Consider the following 11,104-nt stretch of genomic DNA (forward strand, 5'->3'; position numbering starts at 1 on the left):
CATTTTCTACCCATGCACACTTTTCTTCTTTTCACATTAGAGTGTGAACTAGGTCACTTTCAACATGCTGTGATTCTGTGATTCACTGTCTCCCACCGAGTCATCCACGGATAAAGTCATCTGTTTCACGGAGGACTATTTCCAATAGCTAATAGCCAATGTCTGTGGAGTGCTTACTCTGTGTCGGTTTCTTGTAAGTACTTTACAGATCATTTGTACAGCGTACCCATGGACCAGGTACAATTATGACCCCCAAGTGACAGATAAGTGCAGATAAGTACAAATAAATACAGAGGCCAAGTGACTTGCCCAAGACACTGGAGCAAATCAAAATCCATTCCTCTGTAATCATTTTGCTCTATTGCCTCTGTCTGGGAGGCTTGATGATTTGGCAACTAAAACCTTAAATATCATGTTCCATTTTTATATCTGTGACACAAGCGTGGGGCTGTGATACGGGGTAACTAACCTGACTACTTTTGAAAACCCTTATGCACCTGGATGAAAGTAAGCCAGGGACTGCAAGCCATAGATTTAAGGTTTCCTACCAACTTTTAAAAATAGCTTCTTGAATGCAATTTATGTAGTGTCAAGTCTAGGATGTAGTCCAAATAGTAACAGAAAAATGGAGATATGTAGAAAAATACTTAAAGTTGACAAGTATTGGGAGTGTAGTATTTTTGGGGCCAGCGTGTAGACCACAGGAAAACTTGCTGTTTCCATCCCAAAGGGAAGAGCCCTACGTTGCAACTGCCAAGGTCCCTGGGACAGCAAGTGTGCTCACTGCTTAGTAAAGAAGCATCCTCAGTTTGATAGAATCATATGGGAGCCTTACATTTGGTTAGCAGTTCTACATTCTTGATGTAATAATATTTTCAGGGTGTGGGAGGGTATCAAGCTCTGAAAATACCCTTGGAGAGATCTGCTTATTAAGTTTGGCTTTTTCAGTCTCCCTACTACTTCTTTACTAAACACCAGGCGGTTTCCTTCACTTTTCAGAACCATATTGTTTTTCCCTTCTCTAATGAACTTTGAAATACTTTTGGATGAGCTATTGAGATTGGGAAAAAATAAACATCTCTTTAAAATAAGGAAGATAATAACAATGACAAGTAGAAAAAGCTCTAAAACAGAGAATATCCTCCATTCTAGCCACTGACTGGGAGTGGAAGGTTCGTGCTCGCTGTCCAGGACGTAGAAATAAAAGCTGAGGAGGCGCTGAGGCGTCTCCTGGATCTCTATGAGCCTCCATCATTTCTGCTGAGTAGGGTTGACAGATAAAATATAGACTGTTTAGTTAAATATGAATGTTTGAAAAACAACGAGTACATTTTGAAGATAAGTATGCCCCAAATAGTTCATAGGATCTACTTATACTAAAAATAATGACTTATTATTCATGTGAAGTTCAAGTTTAACTGGGTATCCTGTATTTTTATGTCCTAAATCTGACAGCCCTACTGATGATCCACAATGGAGGCAGTTGAGGAACGGTACATGCTGGCTCTTGGACAGTCAGAAATGGCTTCAGCAGATCCAGGTACAGTATGAAATTCTTTTTGGATGTAGCTCAGAAGCCATGGCCAGCCCTTGACTGCAAGTACTGCCTCGGATTTCCCTGAGGTGGGGTAAACCTTCCTCTTAATGGCCTTTTGGTAAGTCTGGAAGACCATATCCAAGGGGAGCCCCAAAGTAAGTTTCATCATCACAACCATGTTTCCAATTCCTGGAATTGGCTGCATGTGACTCACAAGAGCTGAGGAGGTTTATGGAAGTTGGGAGTGTCATAGCTTGAACCCTTTGTAGGTAAAGTTTTGCTGTTGTGAGAGTTTTAACAGGAGCAATGTGAAAGACTCCATGTCCCCAGGTAGATAGAAATAATCCTGTTCTACCTGTGTGTATGTGACAAGTCTCTAATGGTTCAGAGAGCAAGTATCTGGTCTTAGAAAGACTGATCCAAGCTTGGATGTTTCTGGTGACAAGGCAAGGTCCTGAGTTTCAAGTTCACCTTTTATGGTTGAGGAGACAATAAGGTGGTCAGAAGGGAAATCATGGAGGAGACCTTGGCTTCATCCATCGTGCAGGCTTGTATATGTGGTTCTATGTAGATTGTGTTTCAAAGGTGGAGCTTGTTTACAACTATGAACATTCTCCGATGTGCTTTTTGGACCTTCATTCCCAGAGCGAGAGCAGTGCCGAGGCTCTAGAAATGCCATGGATATTCTGAGTTGTCAGTGGCATTTCCCCGGTACTGTTCCCTTGGTGCCGCTCCTTGAAATGTCCAAAGGGATTATCATGTGTCTTGTGGCGGGTCCTAGCATTGTGAAAGGAAGCTGCTGCACCTGGCTCAGAGGATTTCGGATGTGGTGGGAGGAGGAGTAGTAGTACGACTATAAATTGTATCACAGCATATCGATTCCATCTTGAGAGTGGGGTTGGGGGGTTATGAAGGGGGGCTTTTATTGTACTTTTATACATTGTACCCTTGAAACTAATTCAATTTTTAAAAATTAATTAATTTATTTGGGGCTGCATTGGGTCTTTGTCACTGCTAGCGGGCGTTCTCTAGTTGCAGTGAGCGGGGGCTCCTCTTGGCTGTGGTGCACGGGCTTCTCATTGCAGTGGCTTCTCTTGTTGTGGCGCATGGTCTCTAGGCACGCAGGCTTCCGTAGTTGTGGCACGTGGGCTCGGTTGATGTGGCACACGGGCTCTAGAGCGCAGGCTCAGTAGTTGTGGCGCACGGGCTTAGTTACTCCGTGGCACGTGGGATCTTCCCAGAACAGGGCTCGAACCCATGACCCCTGCATTCGCAGGCATATTCTTAACCACTGCTCCACCAGGGAAGCCCGATAATTCAGTTTTTTATAAAGAGAAGATTCCTAATATTATTCCAAAATTTTAAAAATATGTAGTTGGATAACACTATGAAAAATTAACTGATATATTCTTTTATTATTTCTCTTTGCTCCCTGGATTTTTTTCCCAATCCAGTCAGCTAGGCACTGTGAGTTCACTGCATTAGGAAGGTAAAGACTCAGCAGAAATGAGGGAGAAAAACAGAAAAGTCTCAGCTTCGGAATGTTCACAACGGAGGCCACAGTAGAACAGTTGAGAATTCTGTGAACCAAAAATAAATGTCGTCTCAAATGCAAAAAAGTATTCTCTGCACTGGGAGGCAGGAGAGGGAGGGAGGGAAGGACTGAAGGAGAGAGATCAGTGTGGCCAGGGACATGGAGACTGTGCTTAAGGACGATATGCCCAGGAAGAGAATCAGAATCTGGAGAAGATTCAGCCTGCACGTGATCATTGCCTCCAGCCAGCACCCTCATCTCAGACGTTGGGAAATTCAGAGAGAGAGTGGGAGTACGTCAGGAGGGCCACGCGCATAGTCTGTGTGACAGGGGTTGTGGCCGTTCCCTATTTGTGAGGGGTCCCCAGCAATTTGCAGGCCTCTTCTGGAAAATGCTGGCGGACGTCTCTAGTGCTTATGTGAAAGCTTGTTCACAAACCTTGAAAGATACAGATGTAGATGACAGATAGATGCATAGATAGAAAAATGTCATTAAATAAAAGCTCCAGGAAAGGTTTGGAAAATGCCCTTTATTGCATAGGACGCTTCTATTGTCATATGATGTTAGACTGAGTGCCGGTCCCTTCATCCTCCTTCAGACCACGGCATTCTGTCTGCTACTCTCCCGAGGGTCCTTTCTTCTCCCTGGAAGGGATAAAACAAATGAGGTAGAACAGGAAGAGACAAGAAGCACTCCAAGCTCTGCTGGTCAGGGTTACCCTCCAGCATTGCCTTAATGCTCAGAGCCACACACACCACAGTGAGCTTGGCTCCAGATCAACTACCACGCAACGAAGGTTCTGGAACATTTCCATATCTCGGGGGACCTCATTTCCACGTGACTCTCTTTCATATTCCCCTTTGTCACAGAAGGCTAGGTCCAGTGGTCCGGGTGAGATCTCGGCTCAGGCCCAAGGATCTCAGACCTCAAAGTTCTGGTCCTGCAAGGGCCCCTGTCCTCTCTTGAGACCACTCCTGGCTCTCTCTGCCGAGAAGGAGCTGCTGGCAGTACGTCCTCTAAGAGTTGAGGTCCATCGTGCAGACCCTGAGAAAACACCTAGGAAAAGGCTCCACCTTCTTGTTTACGTCAACAGAGGTCAATGCCTTTGTTAGTGCTGAGTGTGTCCCATTTGATGCAACTGCAGAGCCATTAGGTAAACCAGCACATGTGTGCGGCCCCTTCCCTTAGACTTCTCTGGGCCCTCGTGACATAGGCTCAGAAGACTGCCAGCCTCAAGCCTTACCTCTTCCAAGGGACGGCCACACCGTCTTCCAGGATCTTCTGTCCCATGAATCTCAGTTGCTGTTTGGAACTCAAAGGAGAGAAAAGACCCTGCCTGCAGGGTCTCTTTGGGCTGGGGCCTTCCCCCATGGGCTGCTCTCCCTCATTATCCTTTTCTTCTTGCTTCTCTACCTCCTCCTCCTCCTCCTCCTCCTCGTTCTCCTCCTCCTCCTCCTCGTCCTCTTCCTCAGGGGTGCTCTCGGATTCCACATTGCCCATCCGCTGGGCCATGGTGAGATGAAAGGCACGGCAGCTGAAGCCCTGCAGGACGCCGCCCTTCACGTGCTGCTGGAGGATCTCCATGTTGGGGAAGTCCCGGCAGCAGGCCATGCACCTGAAGACGGTCTCCATGGTCAGCATCCAGTCTGCTGTCTTGGCGCTGGGTCTCTCCTCAACGGCAGGTGGCCCTGATGGGCTGCCTGGCTCTGCCCTTTCCTCATACTCTTTCTCCTCCCCAGTGGGCTCACTGTCAGACAGGAGGCTTTCGGTGGACACATCAGAAGAGGGGTCATTGGATACTGTGCACACATCCTCAGGAAGGGTCACTTCTTCTATCGTCAGCTGCTTTTCAGCCAACTCCAAGGGTTTCTTTGTCTTCCAGGAGACAGCGACACCCTTGTTCACTTGTACCTGCATGTAGTATATTTTCACGCCCCTTTCCTCTTTGTCTGGGTGCAGATAGTTCTTACAGGGTGAAGAGGGTGAGGAGGAGACACAGTGTGATGGGGAAGCGGTCTCTCTTTCTTCCTGATCCTGGGCTAGGTGTGGTCTAGGCTGGGCAGTGTCTCGATGAAATCTCCGGATTCCTGAAAAAGGAAATTAAAATCATAATAACATGCATGGGCCATGCCGGAAGCTGAGGGAGCAGGTGTGGTAGACGAGAGAGGGACATTGGCACGACATAGCAATGTCGTGAGCTTGGTGTCCGTTGGCCGTAGGACGGAGTGGTGTATCTGGTGTCATCTGTGGGCTTTTCATGTGCCTGGGGGTGTATACTGGAGTGGTGTCTGTATACAGGGGTGTGGAGTATGGTGGTGAGGGCTGTCGTATGTGAGGGATGCGGCTGGATGCGTGTACGATGAGGAGTGTGAGTTTGGGAATATCGGTGGTGCATTCCTTGTGGAATGGGGCTGTGGTGCAGGAGAGTACTGTGGAGCACGTGCTTGGGGTTGATGTGCACTGAGAAGGGCTGTGCCTGGAGGGCGCGTGTATGTGTGAGCTGTGTGCACCTGAGCTGGATGGTCCTGCTCTCAGGCTGGAGGTGTATGATGCAGAACTCTGTCCTTCTCTGGAAGCAAAGGCAAAGTCAAAGCCTACATTTTCCTCTGAAGATGCTTAATCTGGTCCCTCTTCCCTCTACCTCAAGCCCAGACCTTTCCGGCCCCTGCTCCTTGACTTCCCCACCATGGTAGTAGCAGTATTCACACACACACCCCCAGACTCAGCTGGCATCCACGCCCTCGGAACAGCTCAGCCATCCTGCCCAGGCTCCTCCACAGAGCCCTCATCACCTCTGATGACCCTGGATTTCCTCTCAGCCTCCCTGGGATCTGTGTGCCTCCTGCTTCACAGCCAAGCACCCCGTCACCTGAGGAGCCCCACGCCCTTACCAGCGTAGCTGAGCTTGCGCAGAGTAGAAGTACAGAAGAAGTATTTAGAGGCAGAGGAGACCTCCACTGCCCCTGGGCTGCAGCCTTGGGCCACCACAGTGGATCCAAGCCGAGGGGGATCCTCTTGTGACTTCGAGATTCCTGAGGGAGGAATGAAAGGCTCAGGGTGGGTTCATCAGTCCTCTGTCCACAAATATTTACTGAGTGTGTGACACGTGTCAGGTGCAGTGAATACACACATTTGAGAGTGTGGTTCCCAGTGGATCCTCCAGGATTTAATTCCAATCAATACTTATTCTCTCACTGTCTAGTTGGTAATGTAGGCCTCGGTGGTGACTGTGAGTGTGTGGGAAGAGTGAGTGATGTGTATCAGTTAAGTCTGTGGTAAGTGTGGGGTTGGCATGGGGAGCACAGTGCAGACGTGTCTATCTGTGTCTGTGGCCTTTGTGTGCATGGTTTCTGTTCACAAGTCAGGAATTCTGGGACATGTAACGTTTCCTCATTACATGGTGTGGCTTGTATTTATGGTGTGTGTTCATTCATTCATTCACCAAGATTCAGTAAGCAGCTACTCCTGTGTATCCGGCACTCTTCCATTGTTGTAGTCTTTGGTAACGCTGCACATTCTAGTAGGGGAAGACACACACTAAACAAAACTACAATAAATATATTATACATCAGCTGGTGGTAAGTATATAAGGGTTGCCAGACTTAGCGAACAAGAATACAAGGCACCCAGTTAAATTTCAGTTTCAGATAAACCCAGAATAATCTTTTAGTGTAAGTATTCCCATGCAGTATTTGGCCTGACTTAGTTTTAGTGTAAGTATAGCCCATACAATATGTGGGACATACGGATACTGAAAAATTACTTGTTGTTTATCTGGAATTCAAATTGAACTGGATAGCCCATATTTTCTCTGGCAATCCTGACATGGGTTACTGAGACTGTGGTTTACTGTGGTTTGTACAAAGCGGGTCTGGCATTACTCAAGAATGTGTTATAAGTGTGGTGTGTATGACACGTGACTGGTTCTTATAGAGGTATTTAGAGATGGCTGAAGTTAGCTGTGTTTGTGCAAGAGTTGAGGAGATACATGTATATAGTGTGTGTGTGTGTGTGTGTCCTATATATATAGTGTGTGTGTCTATATACATATCTCATCTCCAGCGTTTGGTGTTGGAGGAGAGGATTGTGATACAGGTGGGTTGTATGAGAATGTAGTACAGGAGGGATCCGTGTATATACCTCCATGTGCTGTGTGTGGTTTATTAAGGAAGTTATATGTGGGGTGTGTGATATTTTTGCTGCATCAGAGTGTACATGGGTGTATGAGTTACTGTCTCATAAAACACCCCTAACAAGAATTCTGTATACACTCTTACGTACACCGAGTGTCAGCCAGGTCCAGGCAGGGTGACAAGAACTTTACCACGCAGACTTTATGTCTGGTAAGCACAATAACCCCGTTCATCTCGCTCTTCTCTGCACTACCACACACACACACACACACACACACACACACACACACACACTCACACACACACACACACACAGGAACATAGGGCAAAATATTCTGAATGGTCAGGGGCAGTCATTGCCTTCCCCAGCCTGTCCCAGCCACTGCCTGGAAATCTGCCTGCTGTCTAGAGCTCCATTCCCAGGGCCCATCCTACAGTCTCCAGGGCCCTGGGCCTGGTAGGAGCTACTGGGCTCTAATCTGGGGCAGAGGCCTCTAGCTGGAGCTCTGGGGTGACCACCCCTCTCCCAGGGCAAGCTACTCGCCTACATTTAATGCACGCAGGCACCACGTGGCCCGTGGCTCTCAGAGCTCCCCGCAGGACCCTGAGGCCATTTCTCACCCCCGCTCACGCGGTCTCAGTCTCTGGAAAACCCTTCCCTTCCCTTGATCTCCTTTGGGAAATTCTTCCTGTTGAAGGAATAAAACCTCCTTGCTTTCAATATGACACCATCCCTAGACAAACAATCTTCTTTCAAAGTGCATTCCACTTGTCAAGATATTTTTCAACAGGGCCTTCAACTCATGGGGCTTCTCTTTCCACTTTGGTAAAAGAGGCCAAGCAACTCATGGGTCTCTCTCAGCATCCTTGCATCCTTCACATCCCCCACCTCATGACCCCTAGGAAAGATCCAAGAGCATAAGAGAGAAATCGGGGACTGAGAAAAGCTGCACCTCTAGGTCTGTGCAAGCAGGATGCAGCCTGCTGTGAGTCCGACAAAGCTCCAGGCCCGGCTGCCCCAGGAGAGAGTCCTCAGACCAGCGGAGCTGACCTCCCATCTCCCAGGGTGCATCTGGCCGTTCTGTGCCGTCTCACACCACAGGGACCCTCCGGATAGATACGGCAGCATCAGTGAGACAAGGTCTCTCGCTCCCTGCTTCACAGGTGACACGTTCTCAGTCCCCCGCTTCCTAGAGAAGCTTCAGTTTGGCAGAAACCCATGTGCCCCAGACAAGTTGCCCCCCACATACCTCCTCCGTTCTCGGCAGTTTCCTGGGACTCTTCATTTTCCAGATGTTTCCTCTTTTGTCGCCGTTCCATCGTACCAACTAGAAGTCTCCCTTAGAAGATGCCTCAAGAGATGTCCAACTCCTCCTCTTCCCTACAGGTTGGCCCTTCTTGGCTCTTGGGCAATCCGTTGAAATGATTCAATACAAACAAAAATAGTCAAGTCTCCTAAATGGCTGAAAAACTTGTACCACTTGGTGAACCAGCAGTAGTGCCTAGTGCTCACCAGGGCTGTTAGGTTTGCAAGGTTGCCAGGCTCACAGTGGAATTCTGTGACCTCAGTGATGACATCAGAGCATTCGGTGGACCTAGGTTGAGCACAGTGTCTGCAATAGCACAGGCCCCATTTTCAAGAACAATTCCTTTTTCCCAGCCGAAGCTTTCCCGTGAAAGGGAAAGGTTCCTACCATATCTATTATAAATTGTATCATACCATGTCTATTATAAAATTCACATTTTGATTGGAGATCTTTTCATGTCTTTTCTAGAGAGATTTAATATGAATGTTTTAAATGGTCTCCAGTTTCCCTGTGGATTATTGACATTTTAAACTCTGCACTTCAATTTTCCCTCAATACGTGTAATTTTGTCACGGCTATTTCTGTACTTAAAGATGAGGAACTATATAATTGATTTCTTCATTTTTTCCCCATCTCTTTCCAAGTTACTGCATTTGATTGTGTCTTGCGACTGAGTGAAAAATGCTAGTCCTTGAGTCAGGACATTGGGCCCTTTAGCAAGTAACTCAACCTATCTGGGCTTCAGCTTCTGTATGTGCGATCAAGAGGCTTGGACTAGCTGACTTTTCAAATGCTGTGTTTCTTTGATTCACTCTCACTTACTGATCTGCTCCTTAAGAAGAGGGTCTGTTCTCATAAAGTAACAACAGTCTTTTCCTAACCTTGGGTTGGGCGGAGTTTAACTGTTCGTACTCAGTTTGTTAGTTATATTGCCTTCTACGTATGCTTACCTCTAAAAAACATATATGGCTCTTGTGACAATTTTTAGATCTTCTTTTTTTCTTATTTTCTTTTACAGTTTCTAATTTGTTATCGCCAGTGTAGAGGAGCCTGATTGATTTTTAAAATTTATTGATCTTGTATGTGTGTGCCTTGTTGAACCGTCTTATTAGTTCCTGCTAGTTTATCTGTGGGTTCTTTTGGGTCTCCTAGATAAATGAGCATATTAAATTTAAATAATGTGTTCTTTGGATAAAGTTTATTTTCTTGCATCTATATATATAGAAGCAATATGTTGAATTGATTTAAATATTTAAATACTTACATACCTGTTATCACAATCTAACGTTCTTTATCTTATTTTCTTTCAATCAATATTATGTTTTCAAGATTTATCCACGTGAATCCATAGAGATCTAGGTCTTTGATTTTTGACTGTTTGATATTATTTGATCACATGCATATAGCATCATTTATTTTCCATTCAAGCATTATTGGACAATTGGATTGTTTCCCTCCCTTCTCTAGAACAAACAACATTTCCTAGAATATCCCTGAAGATGTCTGACAGTCGAGAAGGGCCAGGCTGCCCGAAGGATTGCTACTTGCTTTTAGCCACCTTCCAACCGGCCGTCTCCAGCCAGCAATTTGAAGCACAGCTGAAATGAGAACTGCCCCAAATGTGAAGAACTTAGGAGCTTCCTAGAAGGTGGGAGGTTAATGATAGGCATCTTGCTGGGATCCCAGGGGAGTCTGAGCTGGCCTGAAGCTCATCTTCCTCCTCCACCTCTCAAGAGAAATGTGGAGGAAAGAAGACTTCAAAAAATGTGAGCAGGCAGAGGGAGGGATATTGGGGGCCGAAGCTGTAACTGAGGTCTTGGAGTGGGCTGTGAGCACGCAGAGCCTCTCGAGAGCCAGGCTCTGCCTTCTGAGAACTTCTCCCGTAAGGCTGCTCATAATTCACGTGATACCAGCCATATAGAGCCGACTTGGCCCACACTGTCACAGAAAGCCTTATCAGAATCTCTTCTTCTTCATACACTCTTGTGTCTGTTACTTGGTTATTGCCTTTGGTACTCCACTGATGTGAACCACAGTCGCCAGGGGATGGAGGACACTAGTGACCCATCTTGCTCTGTGGCCTCAGTCCACAGCTGGAGGGTAAGGGAAGAGGCCAAATGAAGGTCAAGAAGGAAAGATGGAGTTTGAAGAGAAGACCTGAGTTAAGGGTGTCTTCTCAAGTCTTGATGACTGAAATGTAGCTCCAGTACCTGAAGTCCTGCTTGTTCTCAAGGCTGACCACGGGGCTGGGTGCACTCAGTGAAGGAACCGTATACACTTAGTATTTCCTTGCTTGCTCACAATTGCCCTCCTCTGATACACCCTCTGCAAGACTGATCTTCCCCTGAAACAACTTTCCACCTGCTACTGTCATCTCAGGAACATTTGCTTCCCCTTCCTAGTGTCCCCCTAGAATGCCATTGCAGCCAATTCATAATTTGATAATCATGCTTCTTACCATAGTCTCAGCAACTTCTGAGAAATATTATTTGCTTTATTCCATAGTCTTCACCCATCAATAATCTTCCTTAACTTCCTAGCTGCAGGTTAACCCATTTGGAATCATTTCTTTTTCTTTCTCTTCTTTGGCAAA

The sequence above is a fragment of the Mesoplodon mirus genome, assembly GCF_964341445.2.
Source record: "Mesoplodon mirus genome assembly, contig: SUPER_14_unloc_5, whole genome shotgun sequence".
Lineage (NCBI taxonomy): Eukaryota > Metazoa > Chordata > Mammalia > Artiodactyla > Ziphiidae > Mesoplodon > Mesoplodon mirus.